Source organism: Rhagoletis pomonella, unplaced genomic scaffold, assembly GCF_013731165.1.
Source record: "Rhagoletis pomonella isolate Grant_MI unplaced genomic scaffold, Rhpom_1.0 Rhpom_scaffold_00147, whole genome shotgun sequence".
NCBI lineage: Eukaryota > Metazoa > Arthropoda > Insecta > Diptera > Tephritidae > Rhagoletis > Rhagoletis pomonella.
Genome location: NW_023458701.1, coordinates 50,185 through 57,105, shown reverse-complemented (window position 1 = coordinate 57,105; position 6,921 = coordinate 50,185). Strand labels below are relative to the sequence as shown.

The 6,921-nt window shown below is 35.9% G+C and overlaps 1 long non-coding RNA gene across 1 annotated transcript; it reads left to right on the top strand.

Annotated features, from left to right (window-relative positions):
* The first annotated feature begins 6,167 nt into the window (after positions 1 to 6,167).
* On the top strand, positions 6,168 to 6,721 carry LOC118750130. The gene is made up of 3 exons (XR_004994359.1): positions 6,168 to 6,274; positions 6,333 to 6,376; positions 6,432 to 6,721. It is a non-coding gene; the product is annotated as an uncharacterized LOC118750130 (long non-coding RNA).
* Positions 6,722 to 6,921: the final 200 nt, after the last annotated feature.

Here is a 6,921-nt window from a genome sequence, read left to right as displayed (position 1 = left end):
GTGTAGTCACAAAAAGATGTAAATAAGGTCCCAGTGTGGAGACCCCCGAGGCTAGGAATTTAGCATCGAACTGTCAATTAAAGACCACACAAAGTATTTGGGAGTAGTCTTGGATAGTAAGCTGCTGTGTATGCGCAATGTTGAAGAAAGAGAGAAGAAGGCCAGTAACGCCCTTTATGCATGTAAAAGAATGCTGGGAGTCACTTGGGGTTTGTCACCTGCTTTCATGCATTGGTACTATCCAGCAATAGTCAACCCAATACTGCTCTATGGCGCTTTGGTGTGCTGGAATACCGCAAAAAAGACCGTATGACTTGGGGCAATGCATCAGGCTCAGCGCCTAGCGGCACTGTGCATAGCAGGAGCGCTGAGGTCCACTTCGACGGCTGCTCTTTAAAAAAACCCTGCTGCGAAATCCGCACGTAGATTGGCGGTCATAGGAAAATTTAATTTCAGAACCTTTGGGCACCGCTTAATTGGAACGGGAAGCACAAGCAGCACCGACTTTATGACACCTAGCTTTAAGTGGAAGCGAACGTTTTGCACAACGATTGATGAGGAGGGATGGCGCAAGGGTATGAAACCTAGCCATAGATCCCTAAACATTTTCACGGACGGCTCTAAAATGGTTACGTGAGTGGGTGCCGGGTTTACTGCCGGGAACTGAACTTGAAGCGGACAATAAGGCTACCTGACCATTGCAGCATATTTCAAGCAGATGTTTTTGCAATGAGGATAACTGCAGAGCTAGCCTTCACCGAAACGACAATCAATTCAAAATTAAACCTATTCCAGGCGGCAAATAAGGCAGTTTCCTCATATAGTATTTCATCCATAAACGTCCCTCGCAGCCGGGAAGCCATTGACAAGGTAGACGCTGAAAAAAGGCTATATATCTATTATGTGCCCGGTCACAAGGGAATCTAGGGTAATGAAATAGCAGATGAGAATGCAAAAAACGCCATCAGTCTTCCCTGAAACAGACAAACTACATTTGTATACCACTTCAACACTTGTACAATGAATTATACGATAATATGATTAGTCAGTTCAGAGCTAGCTGGAATGAGTTAACCTGAAAAACTGCAAAAATACATACAAATGATTTGTGTTTACACCGTCTCATACATGATGGTATTTTGCGTTTCCATATGGCAACACGGGGTCAATTTGGGCTAGTGAGCATATCAAAATTTGGTAAAAAGAGGAACAGTTAACATAACGCCCCGTGTATCCATATGGCAGTTACCAGTAGAGTCACTAATGTTTTAACTAATATTTTATCACTGTCATATTTTGTAAATAAAAAAACTCTTCGTATAAATTCATGCTTACTTCTTCATATATGACATTTTGATGGTTTTCTGCCGCTTCTAATTTTGTTTAAAGAACACACTTGCATTACACTCGATAGACAGCAAGGATCTGACGGAAACGTAAGCGTTTCGAAAGATACACCTTTTAGGAATGAGTTAACGTACATACAAGCATTTTGAAATAAGCGGTTTTTGTTTTTCACCCTCTTAAACATGATGTATTTTGCGTTGCCATATGGCAACATGGGGTCAATTTGAGTTAAGTTAAATTTATATTTTTTAATCACCAGTGAATCATCCTCTGGGAATCCTAAACTCCGAATAATAAAATTTAATAATGTAGGAACTGAAAATAAATGAAACTCCGTTAAATGGCAGAACTATATATTTAACTAGCCAATGCCCGCTTGCTTCGCAGCGCCTAATAAGATCTTTTGAGTTGGCTAATACAAAAATAGCGTTTAAAAGCAAAAGCGGTCTGTAAAGTAAACATTTTTAGTTTAAATTGAAACGAATATAGAGCAGAATCCTCCTCACACATAGGCCAAGAATAGTAGCGCTGTGATACCATATGGAATACTAATCCCTTTCGATGTCTTGAGTTTTACCGATGGTCCCTTTTCCACCTGTGAGATCTCTTCCAAGCGTGCGTAATATTATTTTATGATCTTGCAACTTCAACATTGGTCCGTAAACCAGTTTTCAGTTCTAGGAGGGCCAAGAAAATCCTCGAATTTTTCATCATACAGGTAGCTAAATTTGCAAGTTTGAACGAAATCGGTTAATAAATACGACTTTTATAAGTAAGTAACTCTACTCCAGCGCCACCAGCGTGTTGTCTAGTAGGCTATAATAGGACCATATATGCAAGGTATAACCTCCGACAATTTGACTGGTTTTTGAGTTTAGTTCGAACAACGAAAACGGCTATCATTTTATGTATGTATGTACATTAGAGTGGTAAAAAAAAAAAAATTCCAAGACAGGGTTTGAGGCACCTTGCAAAATTTTTCTTTTGCCGAAAGAGGTGCTGGTACCAAACCTAACGTTTCTATGTATAAATTTAGAAGATGCTCATGATGCACATATTTTACTCTATAAGTATTGTGTATTAGTTAGTAGTTATTTATTGAGCCAAATTTTCTTAAGCAGTACGGAGTTCTCAAGAAATCTTCTACGCTTTTTACCTTTGTTTTCTAACATTTTTTGGTGAAGAACAGAAGGCCCTCTTGTTTTCAATATATATGCCCGTTCCATTATTTCGTGAGGAAAAAGTGAGACAGCAGGCTCTAAAATATCAGATATCCTGCAATTTCAAATAGAGTCCGACCAATTAATCGGCATCGGCTAGTATCGGCCAAAGAATCGGTATCGGCATCGACATCGACATCGGCCATTTTTGGCCGCTTCTTAGCACTTCATCCCATGTTATTTATTTTATACTTTTTTAATTCCTTTAAATCTTTAACTACTAATTGAGTCCTCCTATCATAAGTGTATTCTCATGTATTTAACAAATGTTCATCAAAGTTTGAAACTGTTTAATCAGATTTTATAGAACTTTTTTGAGTATACAGTTTTTTTTTTTAATTTTAGTATAATAAAGGACTTATCGTTGATTTTTGGCAATTTTTTGTACACGTATTTTCTTCCATACAAAGTATGTTCGAATTTTTTTTTTGTATGGAGAAAATCAGCAAAACCTTCCACAAAAAAGTTTCCAAAAATCAACGGTAAGTCGTAGCTACTTCAAATTTGCACCTAATAAATAATAAAATTAAATGGGCTACAAAGCTGCATACCCAGAATGTTTCTGGAAAATTTAGTTAAAAAGCTGTCGAATTTTGGTAATGGTCTCTTCCGTATTTATATTTTCGTCACTGTACCTTAGTAAAAGAATTATATGTGCATCATATTTTTCCTCGATTTCTCTGTATTAAATAGGGGAAAAGTTTACTGTGGTATGCAATTAGAATAGCCCTTGGGTTATAAGGATTTTCCATACATTAGGTTGGTACTCTGTATAATTTTATCTACCGTTCCAGCAATCAGTAGTACATTCAATAGAAAATAATTATATGTGCATAAGGAGTTATTCGGCTTCCGATTGCTGCAGTGTCATAAATTCTCAACAAAAAAGTACACTGACAACTGGGTGTTAAAAACTTGAATAGTTGTAAGCTATTTTCATACTAAAAACCTTTTATTATTTTTCCATATTATATCACGGCCGATAATATCCAGTGACTAGGGACACGATATCGAACCGAAAGTATCGATATGGTACTCATTTAAAGTATCGCTCTAATAATATCGGGTACCCATTAATATCGCAATAAAAAGACTCGAACCCCAAATATCGATACCAAAATCAAAAAAAAAACTGAATATTGGTGTCGTATGTAGGCCGCTGTGGTGTTGTGATTAGAAACCTCCGAGCGTATTTCTGCCACGAAAATCAGTTTCTCATAAAAAATACAATCGCCGTTCAGAATCGGCGTAAAACATTAGGGACGCCCTTTGTGGCACAACATCAAGGCGCACGCCAGAAATCGGAGGAGAAGCTCGGCCAAACACTAACATATTGTGTAAGCCCCGGTCTACTATTATTATTACATCACGTAGAGATTGAGGTGTTGACTTAAACACCGAGACAGCGTGTTGAAATCCCGCCACATGCAATCCTAACGATAGTAAAAAATTTCTGCAAGAATTGATAATCACATTATCTTTGTAATTTGAGTTTATAACATTCGATACGATACTAGGGTTCTGATACTCGATTACAAAAAATATCGTTTTAAAACTATCGAGTAAAACATGTCGGTATCGAATGCCAAAAGTATCGATATGGTATCGTATCGTATCGAAATTCGTGTCCCTACCAGTGACATTGAACTATCTGAAGAAGAGCCAGGAAAGATAACGGCAAAGAATATTCGTGCCATGAAACGGTAGATAAAATTATACACGAATACCAACCTAATGTATGGAAAATACTTATAAACCAAGGGCTATTCTAATTGCATACCACAATAAACTTTACGCCTATTTAATACAGAGAAATCGAGGAAAAATATGATGCATATATAATTCTTTTACTAAGGTTTACCTTTTTTACTACGATTATCTTTGAATTAACCGCTGCATTCCTAAATCGTTCGGGTTCTTTTCACTGGATGGTTGAATTATTTACAATAACAATACTTTCATCATTATTTTAAAATCTAATATAATATAATATAATATAATCAGTAGAAGCTACATATTTTTACTACTATGAGTACAACTAGGAAATGTAATTTCGAATGAACTATTTATTTTACATTGAATAAGAAAAATACTATGGAACAAAGTTTTGCAATGATATGCATTAGCGATATACTATTTTTTAAAACATATTTATGTATGTACGCAAATAAATGAATAGATTCTTGAAAGATTTTTGTTTTTGTAATGTTATTTAGGTCTTTGTTTATGTTTTTCTTTTGTTATTATTAAAATTTATTCAAAGCATTTGTTTTTGAATGAATTTATACTCAGGTAGTTTTTTTAAGGAATCGGCTCGGTATGGGCCAAAAATTGGGAATTGGTCGGACTCTAACTTCAAAGTCCTTGGACAATAAACCAAGGGGCAACTAGTAATTATATGATGACACCTGTTCGATATACAACAAAATTACTATAAATAAAATAAGCTAAAATACTTGTTTGATTCTTAAAATATACACTTTTTACGCAGTAGGCGTAAGTACGCCACGCTATGTTTTTCCCAAGGCGAATCTATACAAGGTGGTGTTACCGGATCCGCTGATTTCGCGGCGAATTTGTACCTTTTGTCAAAATGATGTGCTTGTTGTAATTTTGTTTTGTACTGATTGTCAATGTGCGTCTAATTTGTTATCGTAATTTTTGTTTTTGCTCTGCCAACACCACCTTGTATAAATTCGTCTTGGTTTTTCCAATCTGCGCGAGTTCGAAGCTTCCATACTCGCTTGAATTAAAAAATGGTGATGGAAAATATAGCGTTCCGAATTTCATCAACCAAAAATTTTGCAAGTTTGGTTATTCACAATACACTTTAGATTTTTTAGGTCGCAGAACGTAAAATATGAATTTTTATTTGATATTTTTAACTATCGAAAACTATTTAGCACTGGGTAAAAAGACATTTAACTTCGGAATAATTATGGGAAAACTGGCCTTTTGCATGGAATTTCCTTTTGCTTTTTTTTACGGCAGAAAACTAAGTTTATTTTTGTCGTAAGACCTTTTTAATTTTTAAAAGCCTGCGATGCCGGATGGTGCACTTTTGCTAAACCTTCGGGGAAATACTCTTCTTTTGTGAAAGCATAAAAAATTAAATGTTTTGGGGACCTGAATTGATGGGATCATATGGTGTATTGTTTAAAACCTCAAAAATTGGGTTCATGCAAAAATGCAGCTTTTCTTTAATTATTCCTAAGCTTGGAATTTTTATTTTGTCATCAATTCAATTTCACAAACTGATTTTCGAAAAAAACAAAATAAAAAATTTAAATTTTAAGAAATGAGCATCTTTAACGACGGTTTGGTGAGCATAGAGATTTAGTTAAGAATTTATAACTTAAGTCCCTAAAATGGTGGTCAAGGGCCAAGGAACTGTCACAAATACTCATGCCCATAAAATTTGTACGAACCATCCCACAATAACGCGGCGTTAGCGCAGGGCAAATGGAATTTTCATTTTTGACAGGGCGTTACGTGTTGAAGTTGTATGCGGAAGACAGAAAGAGAGAGGACACAAAATGAAAGAGGGAACGAGAATGAAAACGAGAGGAAATGACAAAACGTCAAAAATTACGCCGCGTTAATTTGGGTATAGCGCGCGTTTGCCCTAGTTGGCATTGCAAAGCGCAACGCTTAGCGCTCCAATTTAGGAACGGCAGTAAGATTGTAAATTACTTCAACTGTTTTAAGTACAAATTCACTGATTTTTTAAAGTATGATCAGATTGATAATAGACCTTTGTTGCAGCAAGTGGAAAATCATCTACATTTTCTTATTGCCGATTAAGAAAGGTAAGGAAAAACGCCAATGGAATGCACACCGAAACGCTAACTTTTATTTCAAAAGGAAATCAGTTTACATAACTAGCTGCTAGCTACTTGCCTGAAAATTTCCTTAGTATAAACCTTTGCAAAACGATTTTTCAGCACACATATGTGTACATACATATGTATGTATGTATCTTTGTAAGTAAAACGAGAAAATTAAAATAATTCTATAAGAGGCTAGCCATAACAACAATTTTGCTGCCTTTTCTAATGCTGTTATTCCACGTTACACACAAGCGGGCAAACTTGCCAGAAAGCTCTACCCTTGGCGTTAAAAACAACAACAACCAAAAGTTACCAAAGTTGGAGCGCAAAGAACCCGTTTGACTTGTTGAAAAATATTTCTTTCATTTTTATTTTGCTCATGTTTTTACTTTTTATTTTTTGTTTCACACGGCAGCAGCAGAGCATTGTCTGATCAAGTTTCAATACACACCGAGCATGTGGTACGTGTGGTGCTTTTCCTTGGCTAATAAGAGTATACACAATAGGGGTATTCTCAGAGTCTT